General features: G+C 40.1%; 1 protein-coding gene across 6 annotated transcripts in view; it reads left to right on the top strand.

Annotated features, from left to right (window-relative positions):
- Positions 1–21,208, top strand: part of RB1CC1 (RB1 inducible coiled-coil 1) — a 91,694-nt gene that overhangs the window by 1,748 nt on the left and 68,738 nt on the right. The gene's annotated exons all lie outside the window — the stretch shown is intronic.

Raw genomic sequence — 21,208 nt, 5'->3', positions numbered from 1 at the left:
AATCATTGGCCTAGTTCTGATGGTGTTGGATGACAGGGAAGGCAGTGAAGCAGTACTCTTGTCTCAGAAAATTTTTCTGGCCCTTGCTAACACATACAAATTCAGAATGCATGACACATTGACTTTTAGCAAGTCAGATTCATCAGGTCCTAAAGGGCAGAGGACACAAGACCTTTGTTTTTGAAAAGCCACACTTCTGAACCTAAATTTTTGTCATGTAAGATTAAGAGGAGCTTTTCTTTGGCTTCTGATTTTGAGACTGTCTTTAAATTTTCATGCCTTCAGCAAATGTTTGAGCACCTGCTATATGCTGCCCTTTGCGGATGTGTGTAACTTATAAGTGTTTTTTTAAAAGGGATATCTAGTAAAATGTTCTTATTTGGATAGTACTATTCTCTAACCCCAATTAAGCCTTTTCTTTTGTAGTACAGATAGTAGTGGCTCAAGAAACTGAAGTGAAAATCTAGCAGTGCCTTTCTACACACATTCATTCATGCAGTTATTTACTTACTACAGGTAGACCATTGGACCAGTAATTACAAGGAATAGAGGAATGTGTAAGAAATTGTTCTTGCCTTATAATAGAAAATTGGAGTCATGTATAAAACTGATTGCAATATTGTAGCATTATTGGAAATTTGAAGGAAAAGTACTGAAGGAGATTTGGGTTTTTATGGAGTGTAGCGATATTTTTAGAATCATGATCTGACATGGATAAGTCACTTCCCTTTTCTTTAAAAAGATGTCCTATCCACCTCAACAAATTTTGGCTTGGGATTGATCATGTACCTACTGTGTGCCAGGCACACTGGTGTAAAAGTACTGGGGATTTGGCAGTGAACAAACCAAACCAAATCCTGTACTCATTCAAGAAAAATATGGAGTAAGAGACGCATGCTGGCCGGGAAGGAAAACAAACAGGAGGAGAGGAGTGTCAGGATTGAGGGGTTGAAACTTTGGATAAAGTGGCCAAGGAAGTCCTCACTGATTGTTAACTTTGAAATAAAGACCCAGGAGAAGCAAGGAAGCTAGCTGTGTGACTATCTGATCTGAGGCAAGAGCATTCTTGGCAGAAGGAATAGTAAATGCAAAGGCTGTGAGTGAGATATTTGGCATACAGAGAAAAAGTGAAAAGGTTACTGAGGGTGGACTGATAGGAATGAGGGGAGGGTGACTCATGACTAGGAGAATGATGGTAGAGAGGGCTCTGTAGATAGTCAGGTTTTTTGGGTAACAGTAAGGAAGCTGTAAAGTGCCGTAATCTTGCATGTGCAAAGGCACGGAGGTTTGTTCCAGTAAACTCAGCAAGGCTAGAAGGCAACTTGTACCTAAATTCACGTATGTTTTCAGGAAATGTTAAACCCCTGCAACACAGTTTTAGCTCCTGTAACATGAACAATGAATTAGAAGAACTTTATATGTAAGCTTTGTGTATAAGATTATAGGAAATGGTGAACTTTGAGAAATGTTAAAGAAGATAAATTGCAAATGCAGCCTGCTTTAAGATGCTGGAATAGGTATGATGCTAGAGAAACAGATTGTAGGGTGCTGCATTAAAGATGTACTTACTGTTGTTGATAAAAGCGTGTGAATTTTAATTATCACTTTTCTGGTTTGCTTATTATTGTGGCCCTAATAAACCTAATTTGCCTGTAAGTGGACCTCTGTTGGCTGTCTCCTGAGAGGATGGCATTTCTTTCCATCCCTCAATAAAGATGAGGTCCTTTTAAATTACTTTTTCCAAGTAGAGTACTTGAGTACTTTCATGCACCCTTTCTTTCATTGGTCAGTTTCTTCTTCCACAGCTGTTTAGTGAGTACCCTCAGGATTATGGAGGACACCCCACGCTCCCAATCACCCCCCATGACTTTGCCCTCTTTTGAATTCTCGTATTTTATTAGCTTGTAATCGTGTTAAAGGATGAAAATAATTATGACTCATTTCCATTTTGTTGTTGTTACTGGTTCGGGACTAAACACATCATTTTTTTCCTTCATACTCTACACGTAATAATTGATCAGTAACTATCCAGACTATCTGTTGAAATGTTACTCGAATCAGTACCGTACCGCTAATATATCTATTGTTTTTTTAGGTGCTATTTTGCAAATTCCAGATATGCACATCCTTTTCTTGAGATTGCTGTGTTTTTACATAGGCTTCCTAGAACAAAGCTAATTCAGAATTTACTGTATATAATTTTGATTGCGTTTTCAAACTAAGTATTCTAAAACGAAGCATAGAATTATAACACTTTTGCTATAGACACAATTCTGCGAATATTAAGAGTTTAGAAAACCTGAATTCACATTTACAGGGAGGGTCCCCACTTGGTACTGCCATCCCTCAAAAATTAGACCAGGTGCAGCCCTGGATGTCATAGCTCAGCTGGTGACACTAATGCAGAAGCAACGGATGTGGCTTCCGTTCTTGGTATGATTTGGAGGCAAGACGGCTATTTTCTAGTAAACTTGACTTAAATTCATTTTAACAGTTTTTTTGAATTTCTGTTAAGCAGAAGCTGTCAAGTGACATAGTATGTATAAGAAAACATGTTTAAACACAATAATACAAAATGAATTTACTTTTTGTGAATAAGACTAATTCAAAATGACAAAACTAATGATATTTTCTATAGGGACTTTTTTAAGACTAGTAATGTTTTCAAATTCAGATTATCAGTAAAGCATGCGTTTTGCATAATTTTTTATGAGTGGCAGGAGAACAACATGTTGAATACATTTATGTGTATTGAGGGAAAGATTCCCACATATATTATTCAGCTCAAATAAGTTGTATAGCATTACGCGTGGTGTTATCTCATTCTTATGAAACAAAACTGTCCGTGTTTACACACATACATTTTTTTCTCAACACATAGGAGAAAAATCTGAAGGAATATGCCAGACTATTAAAAGTAGTCCTGTTGTCTTCATTCTGTTGGAGCTGTCTGAATTTGAAGTTGCGTATTTACTTGTAGATAAGGCATTCATTTAGGAGGCCTTGAACTTTTATGGAGAAGGTTCTTTTGGGGGGAGTGTGAGGAAAATGGCTGACCTACTCTTCTTTTTCTCTTTTTCTTTTCCTCTTGGCAGAGAAAGGGTAGGATCAGATGGAAATAATCTGATTTGGAGGGTTTGAAGTCCAGCTTTCAGTCCCTGGGTAACCGAGACATTCCGTTTGTGGTGAACGTTATTTTCATTGATGCAGCGCCTAGTGGTCCCTCCTTGAGGTCAAATTGCAACCTGCAGAATTACAAATCCGACAAAATTATTTCCAATTCTTGTTCTTTCCCTATGAAACTTTTGGGCCAGTGTGTATAGTTCATCCAAATTTTGTGAATTCTGCTAGACCTGAAAGCAGTTTGTGGGTACTTGTAATCCCAGCACCTGGCACAGTCTTGGCTTATGTTGAGTGTTCAACAAATGCAGTGTGAATAATGATTGAATGTGTTCAGTTTGGGATGTCAGAAATTGAGGCTTTTTCCCGCCCTTTGTTTTCCCCATAAGGAAGCTAATCCTAAATTTTGGAAAATTGACAATGAACTGTAATGACTGACCTAATCATTATCGGTACTCTCTCAAAAGAGGAAATTGTAAATTCATCTCCAATCGATAAATTGGATAGATGGTGGTTTTCACGGGTATTGGAGATGCTTTTTTTTTTCTTTCTTTCTTCTGGACTTGAAAGTCTAGTTGTAACTCCTATGTATCTGGGAGTGAAGTGAATGGAAGCATTTTTTAAGAAATAGAACTATATCTCGAAGCAAAAAAAAAGAAAATTATATCACCCCTTTAAGTCCCCTCATTTATAGCTGACCGTATCCCAGAAGGATCCAGGAAGAACAAATGTCCTTTTGTGATATGAGATTTTTTTTTCTCCAGTATAATTCTACTACCTTATGTAGGTCCGTAAATTCAGAGGGAAAAGAGTTCTTGTGGACCACCTGTGATTAGGGAATACGTCCCAGAAGTGCTAATAGAACCGTGTTTTGGGACCATACTTGGATGAGTAAAATTCAGATGAGCAGAAATTGGGGGAGTTTTATCTGGCAGGGTTATATAAAGGGAGAGAATAGAAGTTTCTTGTCGAGGAGTAGTTAGAGATATTTCTAGAAAGGTAAACTAGGGCTTAATTATGAAGTCTGTGAATACTGGAGTTAGTTATAATCGCCACCGTTTTTGCACTGTAATGGAGTCTGAGATACACTCTGTAGAAGGTATCATTTCAGCCCACGGATGGTAAACTGATCATATGGATTATCTGAGCCTCATTGAGAGAGATGGGATTCACATAGAGGTAAATCTGGCTTCAAAGTGTGACAGTTTAATATTAATCTAGCTTTAAGCCAGAGGTGGCAAATTCACACCCTTAAAGGGGCAGACAGATAATGAAATTCAGTGAAACCATACTGGGGGTACTGTACTGTGGTCACAGGAGAGAGCTGCAAAGAAACAAGCTACAGAGCGAGGTATGCCATTGATCTGTGACCTGCTGTAGGCAGCTGTGAGGTTCTAGGGAAGGTACTTGAAGGTACAGGAGGCATGCAGCCTGATGGCAGTGGTTGTGACTGGTGGGAGCGCGCAGGGAGGCTTGGGGTGGGAAGGCAGTGGGTAGGGTAAGGCAGTGGGAAGAGTTTCTAGGCTCTAAAATAAGGGGTGTGTCCTTGGAAAATGAAGGGTTGGATTCTGAAGGAAAAACGGATAGGATTTAGATAGAAATAACTGAAGTTCCGAGCAGCAGGGGAACGAGGGGTTTTTTTTGACTAAAGAAGTTAGGGAGTAAATAGTTGTGAAGGAAAAGCACTGAATTGAAATGTGGGTATGTCAGGTTTGCAGCAAACAATATGATTGCTAACGGCTGATATTTAGCATCAGCTGAGTGTTAGTCCTGTGCCCCGAGGCAGAGATCTGGGTTAAACGGTAACTGATGATGTTTGTATTGCACTCGAGTTTGCATAACTCTTCCGTTTATGTGTAGATTCTTTACATTTTCACAACAACCCTGTGAGATAGGGAGTTTTTTTGTAATCAAACTAATTTAAGTTTGGGGGTGCCTGGCTGGCCCAGTTGGTGGAGCATGTAACTCTTGATCTTCGCGTCATGAGTTCGAGCCTCATGTTGGGGGTAGAGCTTACTTAACACTAGAAACTCTAAAAAAACCAGTTTGTTTGATGAGGTTAGTCAGGGTCACACACAGTCGATCGAGGGAATAAGACTTAAAAATAGGCTTCTGAGGGCCACCTGGGTGGCTCAGTCGGTTAAGTGTCCGACTTCGGCTCAGGTTCGTGATCTCGCGGTTTGTGGGTTCAAGCCCCGCGTCGGGCTCTGTGCTGTCAGCTCAGAGCCTGGAGCCTGCTTTGGATTCTCTGCCTCCCTCTGTCTCCGTGCTCCTGTCCCACTTGTACTGTGTCTCTCTATCTCTCTCAAAAATAAATAATAAAAACGTTTAAAAATTTTTAAAAATAGCTTTTCTGGTTCCAAATCTCATGTTCTTTTCACAGTTCTGTTCTCCCTCTTACATGGACATAAAGATAGCAGTTGGAGAACTAAATATGAATGACCACGTAGGGAAGGTTGTGGAGTGGAGAGGCATATCTACACTGGGATGGCAAATTGGGGGCTAGAATGGGGACAGCAGATGGGGGTCATTGACTTGCTCTTTCAGTTGGACCAGCTGTTCTAGTGCAGCATACTCAAGTTTTTTATTTCTTTGTGGTGCATAAACTGTTGTCTTTTCTTCTTTTTCAAAATGGAAGTATTTTTACGCCTGGTTATAAATGTGATTTTTAAGGACACCAAAGAAAGTGAAAGGCCCGCATCCAGAAATAGCCATTGTAAAAAGATCGATGTTAAGTTGTTCCAGAGTTTTTTTTTTTTAAGTTTTTATTTTAATTTCAGTTAGCATACAGTGTTACTAGTTTTAGGGGTCCACTGTAGTGATTCAACACTTCATGTATCATCCAGTGTTCATTACCGCAAGTGCACCCCTAATCCCCATTTGGGCCCCCCCCAACTCTCTCCCCTCTGGTAACCATCAGTTTATTCTCTAAAGTTGAGTCTGTTTCTTGGTTTGCTTCTTTTTTCCCCTTTGCTTATTTGTTTTGTTTCTTAAATTCCACATATGAGTGAAATCATATAGTATTTGTCTTTCTCTGACTTATTTTCTCAGCATTGTACTCTCTAGCTCCATCCATGTCATTGCAAATGGCAGGATTTCATTCTTTTTCATGGCTGAATAATATTCTTGTGTGTGTGTGTGTGTGTGTGTGTGTGTGTGTACGTGTGTACCACATCGCCTTTATCCATTCATCATTGGACATTTACTTATGCTGTTTCCATAATTTGCCTATTGTAAATAATGCTGCTGTAAACATAGGGATGCTTGTGTCCCTTGTGTTTTTATATTTTGGGGATAAATACCCAGTAGTGCAATTGCTGAATCATAGGATAGTTCTATTTTTAACTTTTTGAGGAACCGCTATGCTGTTTTCCATTGTGGCCACACCAGTTTGCATCCCTACCGACAGTGCAAGAGTGCTCCTTTTTCCCCACATGCTTGTCCACATTTGTTGTTCTTGAGTTTAGCCATTCTGACAGGTGGGAGGTAGTATCTCATTGTAGTCTTGATTTGCATTTCCCTGATGGTAAGTGGTGCTGAGTATCTTTTCACGAGTCTCTTGGCCATCTATACGTCTTTGGAGAAATGTCTGTTCATGTCTTCTGCCCACTTTTTAATTGGTGTTGAATTTTATAGTTCTTTATGTATTTTGGATATTAACCCTTTATCAGATATGTCATTTGCAAATATCTTCTATTCCGTAGGTTGCCTTTTAGTTCTGTTGGTTGTTACCTTCACCGTGCAGAAGCTTTTTATTTTGATATAGCCCCAATAGTTTATTTTTGGTTTGGTTTTCTTTGCTTCAGGAGACATATCTAGAAAAAAGTTGCTGTAGGCCACGCTTTTTGAATGTTTGTGGATACACGTACTCCGTCAGCATTAGTTAATACGATAAAAATAAAATCTGCCTACTGAATCACATGATATGTACTGTAACTAATTTTTCTTACTGAATAATAAATATATCAGTAATCAATATGTATAGAGCTAACGTTTATCTAAATGATGTCACATAATATAGCTGCAGCATAATTTGATCAATCATGATTGATAGTTTTCTGAATTTTCATTGTTAAAAATAAAGATTTCATTGGATATATACCTTTGTACACTTGTCTTTTTGCTTTCAATATATTTCCAGCGGTAGAATTGCTGGTTTGTACATCTTAATACATAATTTATATTTTCGTATTGCCAGATTAAATCTTATAAGTTGTACCCGTTTTCATTCTTGTCAAAACTGCCAGTGTGCTTGTTATAAGATAACAAGAGTCCACACTCTTCATTTTAGTCCTTAGAAGTAACCTGAAGGGTAAAAACAGGTGGCATTTCAGATAGACTATTTTTCGGTATGTGTGGATAGCCATTTGTCATAGTACTGTTGCTTACACAATGTATGCTTTCCCCCATTTGAAATTATAATGTTTATCTCTGTGTGTGTATATGAAGATGCATTTGAATCTGTTCTGTTCCATATGTTATCTATTAATGGGCCAGGCTCCTGGTTTTAATTACTGTTAGAGTATGTTTGACATGTTTTGATAAATGCTCTTTCCTTCAGGGTCTCTCTCTCCCCCTGCCCCCCCCCCCCCCAATATATATATGTGTATGTATGTAAGTATATATAATAGGCACTTAGTAGTTATTTTCTCAATGGACAGAAACTAAAGACGTTGTTTAGGGAAAAGACCACATAATAACTTTAAGAAAATCTTGTGTCAATTACTGAGTTATTAACCTGTTGCTTTTAGTTTAAAATTGCTTTGGGTTAGCTTTTGTCATACAAAGTATGACTTCATTTTATAAAAATTAAGTTTATACAGAAAATGAGCATTGTGCCAAATTTTAGAAAATCTTGACTATTTGGTGAAAAGTAGTACTGTGTTATGTACTGGGCTTAAATTTTATGTCATATAAAGTTAATTTCCTTTTTTTAAAGTTTATTTTGAGAGAGCGAGCACGACGTGCACGTGAGCGCACACAGGGGAGGGGCAAAGAGAGGGAGAGAGAGAATCCCAAGCAGGCTCCTCACTGTCAGTGCAGAGCCTGACATGGGGCTCGAACCCACAAATTGTGACATCGTGACTGGAACCTAAGTCAGGAGTCAGATGCTTAACCAACTGAGCCCCTCAGGTGGCCGCCCCTAAAGTAAAATTCTAATTGTTTCAGCGACAGTTGACTTATATGCTGGCACTTTACCATTGCTTGTAAGAGTTTAGTTCTGGATCGGTTAGATGTAATCCACTTAGAAATTTGGTAGATTTTATATGAGTTAAGGGAAAATGTGCTTATGAGCAATCCCAACTTTGTAAGTTGATAAAAGGGTTAGCTCTTTTTTATTTTAAATGTTTGTTTTTTATTTAGAGAATGAGCAAGGGAGGGGCAGAGAGAGAGAGGGAGAGAGAGAGAATCCCAAGCAGGCTCCTTTCTGTCAGCACAGAGCCTGATGCAGGGCTTGAGCTCATGAACCCATGAGATCATGACCTGAGCTGAAATCAAGAGTCAGTTACAACTGAGCCGTCCAGGCCGCCCCAGCGTTAGCTGTTCTTAATGATTGATTTCTTCAAGGAAGTTAGTGAGTTGCTAAGCTTATCCTCTTTAACATTTTAGTAAATGTGGTCAAGGAGGCTAAGTCATTGGTCAGTTTCACATACTCTTTTTTGGGTATTTTTTGGAATGGCATCACCTTTATGTGGACTCTCGCCTATCTCATTCTTTTCTAGAACTTTTGCCTGCCTCTCTGCATTGCATTGCACTGTCACGTTCACTTTATGTAACTCAGCTCTTTGAAAGGAGAGCTGATGCTTCTTTTTTTTAATCTTTAGAGACTGGCTCACTGAGAAAGTTAGAAACGAGTTTAATGTACATTTGACTATCTGGCATTTTAAACGTTTTTTTTTTTTTTTTTTTTTTTTTTTTTATTTATTTTCGGGACAGAGAGAGCACGAACGGGGGAGGGGCAGAGAGAGAGGGAGACACAGAATCGGAAACAGGCTCCAGGCTCCGAGCCATCAGCCCAGAGCCCGACGCAGGGCTCAAACTCACAGACCGTGAGATCGTGACCTGGCTGAAGTTATCTGGCATTTTATAAAAACATGGAGGAATTAGCCAGTATACCCTTTTCAGTTTTTAGGTGAGGAAACAGATCTGGTGAAGGTTCTTAAGGTCACAGAAGGAAAAATGTGAATCTAGTATAAAACCTAGATCTTTTTAACTTCTGTTCCAGTATTGTTTTAGGATGAATTCTGTTCATTTTCAAGATGACCAAAGATGTGCTTGATTACTAATGCCCCTTTTTGCTGAATGTGTTAACAATTACGTACCAAGGAGCAAATTCAGCTTTGGATATCTTATTTTGATTGCAAGAAAATAAGAATATGTACATTACACACTCTTATAAATAAAATATTCCAGTGGATTCTCTTTGAGCCATTTTGTATTTCTGATTTCACGGTTTTGGTTCTTGCTCTAGTCCTTCTCCAGAGCCTTGGCCTCATTTATCGACTGTCCAGTGTCTAGTAGTTTAGGTAGTGAGTGTGTGGTTTTTTTTAAATTTTTTATTTTTAAACATTTATTTATTTTCGAGAGCCACAGAGCACGAGTGGGGGAGGGGCAGAGAGAGAGGGAGACACAGAGTCCAAAGAAGGCTCCAGGCTCTGAGCTGTCAGCACAGAGCCCGACACGGGGCTTGAACTCACAAACCTTGAGATCATGACCTGAGCCGAAGTCAGCCGCTTAACTGACTGAGCCACCCAGGTGCCCCTGAGTGTGTTATCTTGAAGAGCGATTTAAGGCATGGCCAGCTTTTCTCTAGCCATTTACAATACGGTTTTGGGAATGTAAGACATTTGGCATGTGGGGAAAAATGTAGAGCAAGATGTTTATTTATGTTCTGGATACCAACACTATTATTTGATTAGTTAAAATTTCAGGTGTGGGTCTGGGGCGCCTGGGTGGCTCAGTCGGTTGAGTGTGTGACTTCGGCTCAGGTCATGATCTCGTGGTTTGTGAGTTCGAGCCCCATATCGGGCTCTGTGCTGACAGCTCAGAGCCTGGAGCCTGCTTTAGATTCTGTGTCCCCGCCCCCCCACCGCCCCTCCCCTCCTCGCATTTTCTCTCTCTCTCCCTGCCTCTCAAAAATAAATAAACATTAAAAAAATTTTAAGTGTGGGTTTTAAGAGCCTAAGGAAGATTGTTGGCAGCCAGTAGATTGGTGGAGAATTTGTGACACAGGATGTTTGTGACTTCATGGTTACAAAATGGATGCAGTGAGATGACATGAAGGACCAAGGCTTATTCATCTCTCATCAGGAGGTGGGTTTCCGTGGTGTGGAGCTTCATGTCATGAGGCACAGAAAGGCAGTCTTGGGTTGTTTACTCCAAGGAGTGTAGACAGTTGAGTAGATGTTATGAAGCATTTTTAGTTGGGGAGAAGTAAAGTGACATTAAACTAAGACCTAAGATGATTTAGTTGGTTGTGTCCTCCAGGATGGATTTGAGATGAAATCTACTGGTAGAAGGAGCTCAGGTAGGTTATTGTCAGGGCTCGGGCACGTAGGAGGAAGCACTGGATGGGAATAAGGGGAAGAAGGAAGTACACAGACCAAGCACTCTGGTCACACAGATGGCATCTTAATTATCTTGTGAATCCAAAGAGGTCAGTAGGAGTGACACTTCAGTAGAGGAAGTTCTGCTTAAGGTAGGGTTGATTATTATTATATTGTGTTTGGTTTTTAATTAAAGAGCCTTGGGATACCTTGGCTCTAAGGAAACTACCAAAAGCTAGTTGGTTGAGATCTTTCTCAGTTAACTGTTTGATCTCTGTTTTGTTGGGTACTTGCAAGGGGTATGCTAAGGGTACTTTTCCTCACAAGAGCTTATTCACTCAATAGATGCCCTTGAGTACTCCCTGTTGTGTTTCAAGAGTGACTTCCTGTTCCTAGGTAACACTTTGGAGTATGTAATGTGCACTTGGCATTGTGCTAAATATTAAGCTCATTGCATAGATAATTTTACTTGTTGTCCACAAAGCTTTACGAGACGGGTATTGTTAACATTCCCATTTTACACATTAGCAGATGGAAATCCAGCTGTGTGGTGACAGGGGGCCCCTGGGCGGCTCAGTCGGTTAAGCGTCTGACTCTTGGTTTCAGCTCAGGTCACGGTCTGTGGTTTGTGGGATCGAGTCCTGTGTCAGGCTCTGTGCTGACAGTGCAGAGCCTGCTTGGGATTCTCTCTCCTCCCCCTCCCCCCCGCCCCCCTTTGCTCCTCCCCTGCACTCGCATGGACACGTGCTCTCTCTCTCAAAATAAACATAAAAAAAAAGAGAGAGAGATTCAATTTTGTCTGTTTCTCTAAATAGATAGTTTCAACCCTGTACATAAACTGTATCTTACAGACTCTTGCATAGGTGGGCACCTTGGGTACCATCAAGGTCAGATTTTTTCTCATTGCAATGTTAGGTCCAGGGAAACTGTTAACTCAAAAGTAAATTTTATTTTTCATGTCTGTGGTGATTTTTGCTGAAGAATTAAGGCTGAGAGTAAGAAAGCTCTGCATATCCTTTATATTGTATATTGATTAGATGTTGGTATAAAACAAGTTTGATTTTTATATTTCTGTATATACATGCTTACTTATAGGAAGTTGTGATTTTCATTGACTGAAATTATTGTTCACAAAGTCCATACATGTATACACAATTTGCATATCCTCATGTTCATGCACTAGCTGCAAATACGATCTGCTGAGATTTGATATGCTGGGTCCAGACTTATTTAACAAGTTGACAAGTCTCTTTGAGAAATTATGGGAAAGAAAATTTCTCAGCTCTGTTTTACCACAGTGAAAAGCTGCTTTTAGAAAGTGTTTCAACAACTCACTATCAACATGAGAAAATATGACCAATAGATGTGGGGGGAAGTTAAATTTTTGTCCAGCATGGATGGTGGGAAGTGTAGGACACAGAGTTTCTCACATGCATGTAGCCCTTTGTTAGGCACTGTTAGGGGTTAGGTTTCAGAGCAGACAAGGTTCTTTACGGCAGCCTTTTATAGGATGTGCTTGCTTTAGTGAATAAGTCCTAGCATTGCTCAAAAAAGCAAAAATGAAGCCATCCAACCAAAATACAGAAAAAACAGATTATTGAGCCACACTTTTAGCTGGATCATTTTTCTTCTTTTGTAGGGATGAGGAACATCTGAACTGCTCTGTAAATTTTATTCTTGTATATTTATATTTACTTATTACAGAAATTAACACAAAAAGGGAGTAGAGTATTGAGCCACACGTAAACATCATTTTGCGTCCATCATTTTGTGTCTGTGGTTATCTCATGGCCAGTCTTGTTTCAGTTATGGGCCATACAGGCCCTCCCCTCTCCCCGCCATTTCCCCTTCTCTTACAATTTTAGTCTTATTAATTTTGAAGAACAGATATGCGCACAATAGCCCAGCAAGGAAAATGTTTTCTGTCCTTTTGAGATGAGAAAACTGAATCTTAGGGCGTGTACGTTACTTAACTCGCTCAGCTTGTAAATGGCAGAATAAGAATTTAAATCAGGTGCGTTAAACTCTTCCTACATAAAAGTCCATTATTTTTCCCCTCACTTTAGGTCACATGATAACCGGGAAGGTGAGGTATTCTGGCAGCAGCTAATTGTTTAACTAGATTTTTACTAATTCCAATACAGAGGTACTTATTTTTACTGTTTTGGTGTATTTTCTCTGTCATCATTTTTCCTTTATTCTTTTTGCGCATTGTAATTCTGTTGCGTGTACTGTATTCGTTCAACATCGTAACCTTGTTAAATATTATCGTATATCCTATTTTACCCTGTGAATAGTTGAGTAGGCAAGTATTTTTAAAAGTATTCACAAGTAATGAAGTGTTTTGTGTATACTTCAACTATACTTCAGATTATTTCTGTAAGATGATTTTTACGATACAATTACTAGGTGAAGAGAAATGTGTGCTTATAAAACTTACCTACCTACTCCATGAACACCAATTGCTTTTCCAGCAAGGTCGTAATTATAGTAGATTCCCACCTATAATGTGAACGTTGAGTATGATCGTCAAAATGCTTGTGGTATTTTTTGTACCGTCTTATGGAAATCTGCAAACATATACAAAAGTAGCGAGAATATATATTTGTTAAGTTTTTATTTTAATTCCAGTTGGTTACCATACAGTCTTAGTGTGCAATATAGTGATCCAACACGTCCATCCGTCACCGGGCGCTCGTCATCACAGGTGCACTCCTTAATCCCCATCACCTATTTCACCCATCCCCCCACCTCTTCCCCTCTGGTAACCATCTGTTTGTCCTACATAGAGAGAATATTATAGGGAATTTCTCAACTGTCCCATCTCATTTGCTTTAATAGTTACTGGCATTTGGCTGAGCTTATCTGTCCTTCTGCCCAACTGACTTTTCCCTCTCTCTCCCGCTTCCTGACTTTGTTTTTGCTAGACTGTTTTAAAACATCTCAAATACTATTTTACATATTAAGTTTTCAGAATTCGTTATTTCATAACTGAAATGCCATTATCATCCTGCAAAGGAATGGGAATTCTTCAGTGTAATCTAATGCCTAATCCATCTTTAGATTTCTACACTTCAAAAATGTTTTTTTTTAATAGTTTGATTCAGAATCCAAACACATCCACACGTTACATTTGATTATGATGCCTTTGACATCTCTTTTAATAAGTAGAATTCTTCCTCTCTTTTTGAAGCCATTTGTTAATCTAGCTCATTGTTCTATAGAATGTTTATTTCTCCGAATTTAGCTGATTGTTTTTCTTACAGTATTTTTCTTTTCTCTCTGTACCCCATGTTACCTGTAAATTGGTAACCGTAGGTAGAGGTAGAGTCTAATAAATTTGGGTTTGTGTTTTTCGGGGGAGGTGGGTGAGAATATTTTCTAGGTATACTTCCGGTTGAAACACCTAGAGACACGAGCCTAGCGGTGTGACAAGTGATGGGTGTGTTCGTGTTTGTCGGCTTAGTTTATCTGCCAGATTTCTTCAACTTATTTTAGCGTCTCTTGATGTCTAGATCCATTATTTCGTTGTCAAATTGTTATTTTCCATACTCTGTCTGTAGTAATAGCTTTTCTATAAAAAGGTGTTTATCATTGGTTACCCTGAAGTATAATTTATGTAGGAAAGAGAGGATAAATGCTTAAATCCTTTCCGTTTTTAGTTTCAGAATGAGTTGCTACTGTAAGTCACTGAGGATTTGTCCTTCCTTTTTTGTATCATTGTGAACGTGAACATTTATGGGCTTTATGCTAAGTGTTTATTCTTTTGATGCGCAGACTGCCCCATCTTAGTCATGGAAGCCCCCTCAGGCTGATTTCTTTGCCCTTTTGACATGGTCTTTCTTATTAGCGTTTGATAGCTTCTTTGCTGTATGGCACATGTCCCTGTTCTAGGCTTAGGTGTTAGTACATTTTCTACTTGAGACTTTTGGAATCAGTCGCTTCGCCAAAGGTTCCTTTTAGAAACCACAACATAGGCGTACGATGATTCTAGTCGACTCTAGAGTTAGAAGGTCCACCTCCACAAGACTGCTCTCACTTTGGATACTGGCCACCTGTTGGGTGGTGTCCAGGCCCGCCCTCACTTCAGGTCAGCTGACTACAAATTCAGGGTCCCCACAACCACCTTCTGGCTCGAGAATTCCCTAGAGTGGATCACAGACTTTGGGGAAAATGCTATACTATTTATGGTTTTATGTAGTGAAAGGATACAAATTAACATGAAAAGCAGGCAAGGGAAGATGTACATAGAGCAGCGTGTGGAAGAGAGCAGGGCTCTGGTTGCCCTCTCCCATAGTCGGGGACAGCATTCCTTTCTCTTAGCCAGAGGGGGTGACGCTACCTAGAGTAATGCTCACCCCGAAAGCTTACCTGGGCCTTTGGTGTGCAGAGTTTTTATTGGGGCCCTATCACCTTTACAAGGCGGCTGACTTCACTCTCTGGCTCTTCCTGGAGGTCCAGCTAATGTCCTTTGGTCTCCATTTTTTCTGGAGACGGGAGCCGATACCGTGTGTCCTCCCAGCCCTGTCATAAATCCCGTCGTTAGACTGTTCTAAAACCCCCGGACAAAGACACTCCTATCAAGCAGGACATTCCAGAGACCTACAGTTCCCCTCCTTGTAGCCAAGGTTCAAGGCCAGACCTCTCTTTGGACAAGATTGATTCTTTTCTACACAAGACAGTGTGGGTACTTAGTGCTCTTGGGTTGTCACTGCCTCTGTTTCAGGGGGCTGCGCAGTGTGTGTTTTGTGCAAAGAGACATTTTTGGGTCGAGCATTTCTAAAGTCCTTTCTTTTTGTATTGTATTTCTTCCCTTAGATTAAAAATCTAGGGATCTTAGGCTGGAACCCTTGTTTGTTTGATGGGTGAAGATCTCTTTTTGAGATTTGTATTTCTTTGATCACTGAAGAGGTTTCATGTATTTTCCTCACTGGTTACCTGTTTTAATAACTTTCTCTTGCACTATTTATTGTGGATTTTTGCGATTTTCTTACTAATTAATAGGAACTCCTTTAAAAAAAAAACAAAGCCATTAACCCTTAGGCACTTGTTGTAACACTGTCCCACGCGCCAGTTTTGAGGAGAAAGATCACGTCCTTTGATGCTCAAATGGTGAAGCGGGTAATGGAAAGATTCATCCTTTTTTTGGACTTCACGCTTCCCCAAAGTCAGAAAATGAATGATTACTGTGACCTGCCCAGAGTCGTGTCATCTGTTAGAAAGAAAGCCAGGAAATTGGGCCTGTCTCCTGGAGGGCTTCCTGTTTGCTCTTGCTGCTGTCATTTCCATGCGGTGTTACCGTTGCACCCAGCGTGTCTGCCGCGCGGCTTCAGCTCTTGACTGTTTGGTGCCTGGTGATAAGCCGGGCTGTGCAAGCTCTCGCTGAGCTGGCCACAGTTGCTCAAGGCTTAGAGCAGAAGCCGCCAAACTTTTTCTATAAAGGACCAGATAAGTATTTAGGCCTTGCTGGTTAAGAGGCAAGATCAAGGCTTTTAAGTAGGTGTTTACATCACGAAAGAAAAAACTGCCTTGCCCTGTCCCGTGTGTCCAGAATGGGCCATCCAGGGTGCTGGGCACGCTTTGTGTTCAGTTGCCATCGGTTGAAGCTTTTTTTTCTGGACACACGGGGGCCACCTGAGGGATAGGGGCCTGGCAGGCTGGGGGAAGAGGCCAATCAGTAAGTTTTACTCTGTGTCCAGAGGCTCCCAGATCCTGGGGTGCCCTTCTTCCTGAAGGTGCGGCAGGAGGCCAGGTGACCTGGGGCTCCCATTCCAGGGCTGGTTTCGCTCCTTGCCGCCAGCGGAAGCTGCAGAGTCCCTGACGTGGCGGTGGCCCCCAGTGTGTACCCTGAGTAGCGAACACAGCACTGGGAGTGGAGGTGGGTCTTTGCAACTCCACCTGTCCCTTGGAACGGTGCCCCCACAGCCTGTGTGGGCTGCAGAGCAAAGGAGGCCACTGGCAGCATTTTCACTCGCCCGTGTTCTTCTTGGCTACCATGGGTAAGTTCTTCTGTGTACATCCCTTTATCTGTGAAGTTTTTGGAGAATCCCACCGTGCAAAGATGACCCACAGTATGGAAGAATTTCCAGTCTGTGTGCAGGGAACCGTGTTATCTGTGTACCCAAGGGAATCTTGTTCTCCCATAACCTGGGTGCACACCAGTTCTTGGATGGTGACTTTTCATTGGAAAACGTTACCGTGTTAAATTTTGAAGTGTTCTGCCATCCCACCCCCCCTTACTTAATTTTAGAATTGTTTTCTATTATATTTAGGAAAATGAAGACTTTTTTTTAATGTTTATTTATTTTTGAGAGAGAGAGAACGTGAGCAGGGGAGAGGCAGAGAGAGAGGGAGACACAGGATCCGAAGCAGGCTCCTGGCTCTGAGCTGTCCGCACAGAGCCCGACGTGGGGCTCAAACCCACCGACTGAGATCATGACCTGAGCCGAAGTCGGACGCATAACCTCCTGAGCCACCCGGGCACCCTTAGGAAAATGAAGACTTAAAACTGGTTGTAGAAAGTGATAGAATTGTTGAGTGTGTGAGGGGGGGTGAGTATCGGGATTTGTAAAGGAACAATAAAATAGCAAGTCATGGGATGTGCTTCCTAGATGTTTTAGCAGCACCTGTTCGTGTTCTCCTTTCCTTCTTGATCCGGCCATCGATTTGAACTCTGGTTGTTTTTGTTACGTGACTTTGAGAGAGAAGTGAACTTTTTTTAGAATCCACAGTTTTGTTATTGAGTTGATGGGGATAACACCAACCCTTCGCACAGTAGAAATTGTGAGGATATGTAGCTGGTATAGGTCTTCAGTTCATGTTTCCAGTCAGTGGTAGTTATTGCTAAGTCAACAATGTCCGTATCGTTAACGAATAAAACATAGAAGAGTGCAAGCATATGTTTTGGAATTGTTTTTAAATATAAATAATTGCATTTTTGTAGCTATTCTTTTTGAAAGTAGATGGAGTTTGTGTAGATATAAAATTTTCATGTTGCCCAGTAGGATGTAGGCTTCATGAGAGTAGGCAATTTTGTCGTATTGTGTGCTCTTTAACATCTGAAGCTAAGAAAATGCCCAGGGTATACTATATTCTCAGGTGAAATTTTTATTGAATTAATGGTGTAAACTGAGGTGGGTTCAGACTCTTGGATCTCATATTTACCAAGTTTCTACTTGTAGGCAAGTCGAGTAATCTCTGAATCTGTTTCCTCACCTTCAAAAGAAAACAGCAATAATATGGATATCTTCTGTTACGAAAAATAAGGGAAACGTTGCATATAAAACTACTGAGCATAATGGCTGGCATATAACGAACCACTCAGTAAGCGTTAGTGATGATTATTTTATGTGCCGTGTACTTAGGACGTATGAAATGAATAAAGAAGATTTTGTGGTCATGGAAGCTATTAGCCTGGGTTGTTTTGTTTTGCTGTTCCCTTTTTTATTTTATGTTTCTGGTTTTGTCTTCTTTTTAATTTCAATTTTAGTTTACTTGACACAGAGTGTTGTATTCGTTTCAGGTGTATCATGTAGTAATTCAACAATTCTACACATTACTCAGTGCTCATCATAAGGGAACTCTTAATCCTTTACCTGTTTATTTCACCCATCCTTCCGCCCTCTTCCCCTCTGGTAACCATCAGTTTCTTCTCATAAAAAGTCTGTTTTTTTGTTTGTTTATTTTTTTCCTTGTTCACTTGTTTTGTTTCTTACATTCTATATATGAGCGAGATCATATGGTATTTGTCTTTCTCTGAATGACTTATTTCACTTATAAAGATACCCTCTAGAGCTATCTGTGTTGTTGCCTAGATCTATCTGTGTTGTTGCAAATGGCAGGATTTTACTCTTTTTTGTGACTGTGTGTGTGTGTGTGTGTGTGTGTACATCATCTTTGTCCATTCATCTATGAGTGGGCACTCAGGCTGCTTTCATAACTTGGCTATTGTAAATAATGCTGCAGTAAACATAGGGGTGCACATATCTTTTCCAGTTAGTGTTTTTATATTCTTTGGGTAAATACCCAGTAGAGGAATTACTGGATCATATGGTAGTTCTATTTTTACTTTTTTGAGGAGCCTCCATGCTGTTTTCCACAGTGGCTGTGCTAGTTTGCATTCCCACCAGATGTGCAGGAGGATTCCTTTTTCTCCACATCCTCGCCAGCACTTGGTGTTTCTCGTGTTGTTGATTTTAGCCATTCTGACAGGTATGAGGTGATATCTCATTGCGGTTTTGATTTGTGTTTCCCTGATGATGAGTGATGTGGAGCGTCTTTTCATGTATCTGTTGGCCATCTTGTAGGTCTGGAGAAGTACCTGTTCATCTTTTTTTTTTTTTTTTTTTTTTAATTGGATCATTTGGGTTTTTTTGGTGTTGAGTTATAGAAGTTCTTTATGGATTTTGGATATTTACCACTTGTCACACATGTCATTCACAAATATCTTCCCCTGTTCAGTAGCTTGTCTTAGTTTTCTTGACTATTTCTGTTGCCGTGCACTGTTTATTTTGATGTAGTCCCAATAGTTTATTTTTGCTTTTGTTTCCCTTGCCTCAGGAGACATACCTAGAAATAAGTTGCTATAGTTGATGTCAGACAAATGGGTGCCTGTGCTCTCTTCTAGGATTTTTAAGGTTTCAGGTCTCACATTTAGGTCTTAATCCAGTTTGAGTTTATTTTTGTGTATGGTGTGAAGAAAGTGGTCCAAGTTTCATTGTTTTGCATGTAGCTGTCCAGTTTCCCCAACACCGTTTGTTGAAGAGACTGTCTTTCCCACTGCATATTCTTGCCTCCTTTGTTGAAGATTAATTGATCCTATAATTGTGGGTTTATTTCTGAGCTCTCTGTTCGGTTCTGTTGATCTGTGTGTCTCTTTTTGTGCCAGGACCATACTGTTTAGATTACTATAGCTTTGTAGCATATCTTGAAATCTGGGATTGTGATACCTCCAGTTTTGGTTTTTTTTTCAGGATTGCTTTGGCTATTTGGGGTCTTTTGTGGTTCCATACCAATTGTAGGATTACCAGTAGGCTGACATCGATTCAAAGAACACTGGGGTGGTAAGACCATGGAGCAGTTATGATTCATTTTACTACTTAGTTTTTCTCTTATGCTTTCTAGCCTACATCCTGGGTGGTAGTTGGCAATAAATGAGGATTTAGAGAGTGAAGCCTCAGAAGGAGGCCTCTCGTCAAAGTCGCCAGTTCAAGGGCTTTAAATCATAGGTAATGGAGGAAGACATTGGGTGTTCTATCAGGTAGGTCAGGAGGTGCTTCTCAAATGATTGTCATTGCCATCACTTAGGACTGTTAGAAATGAGCTGAATGACAAAAGACAAGTAGTGTTATCCAGTCTGCCTGTACAGTGGAGCAAAAGCATAGCCTAGGTCTGGGGCCACAGCAATCAAAACTCTCCTTGAAATCCTTGAAATCATCTTACGTTATTCATGAATTCTGCATATAGACTGATTCTCACATACGCTTTGTGTAGCTGTTTTTGTAAGCATTGTTAACGATTGTGCTTTTTAGGTTGAGCTGTTACTCAGGGTGAGCACCAGGTGAAGAGATCGGTGTTCCTTCAAAGGCACATAGTAGCTGCTGCATTTATCAGAGTTTCCCTTGTTTACTGTAAGGATGATGGAATAGGAGAATGGCACTAGGACATCTTTACAGTAATTTCTAAAGCCTCTGATGAACTATGGGCAGTATTATACCTAGATCATGAAAAGAAAAAGATCGATGAAGTATTCCAGATTGAAGGAGATTAAATAGATTTAACGATTAAATACAGTATATTATCCCGAATTGGATCCTAGATTGAGGGGGAAGACTGGTATCATTGGGGCAATAATTTGAGTATGGACTGTGGATTAGATAAGAATATGGCATCTATGGTAAATTTTATGATTTGATGAATGAACTCTGGTCATGTATGAGAAAATTCTTGCTGTTAGGATGTATGCATCCTGAAATATTTATGAAGAATGAGCCACTCTGTCTGCAGGTTACTCTTAGATAGTTCAGAAAAATACGTCTTGTGCGTATGTATTTATGTGTATATGGTTATTTGTATAAATATACGTGTATCTATAGAGAGAGGTGGGGGAGGGAGGGAGGGGGGCAGGCATGGAGCATTAAGTGGCCCAAATGATAAAGCAAATGGAGCACAACGTACCGAGTTGGCAACACTGGGTAAAGGGTGCAAGGGAGTTTCTTGTACTATTTCTGTAACTTTTGACTAAGTGTGAAGTTATACCAAAACAAAAAAGGTAAACAGTATTTAAAAGGAAACAAAAGCAAAAACTTCGAATAATGTAGTGATTATGACAAAGATTTTATATTTAGGCTCACAAATGTTGTGTCTTCTTGTACTGTTTCACTCCACCTTCGCAGGACAGTCTTCATCTCATCCCCATGACCCCGTTTAAATGTAACCTACATAGAGCTCTACTTTGATTATCCACATGCATAGTAGGTCCTTCTTGGTACCCACACTCCTCTTTCGTTGCATTTATCGCAACTTGTGTTTGCTTTCTTTGC

This window comes from Panthera leo, chromosome F2, assembly GCF_018350215.1.
Source record: "Panthera leo isolate Ple1 chromosome F2, P.leo_Ple1_pat1.1, whole genome shotgun sequence".
Lineage (NCBI taxonomy): Eukaryota > Metazoa > Chordata > Mammalia > Carnivora > Felidae > Panthera > Panthera leo.
Note: the sequence above shows the minus strand (reverse complement) of the source record. Positions and strands in the feature narration are given on the sequence as shown.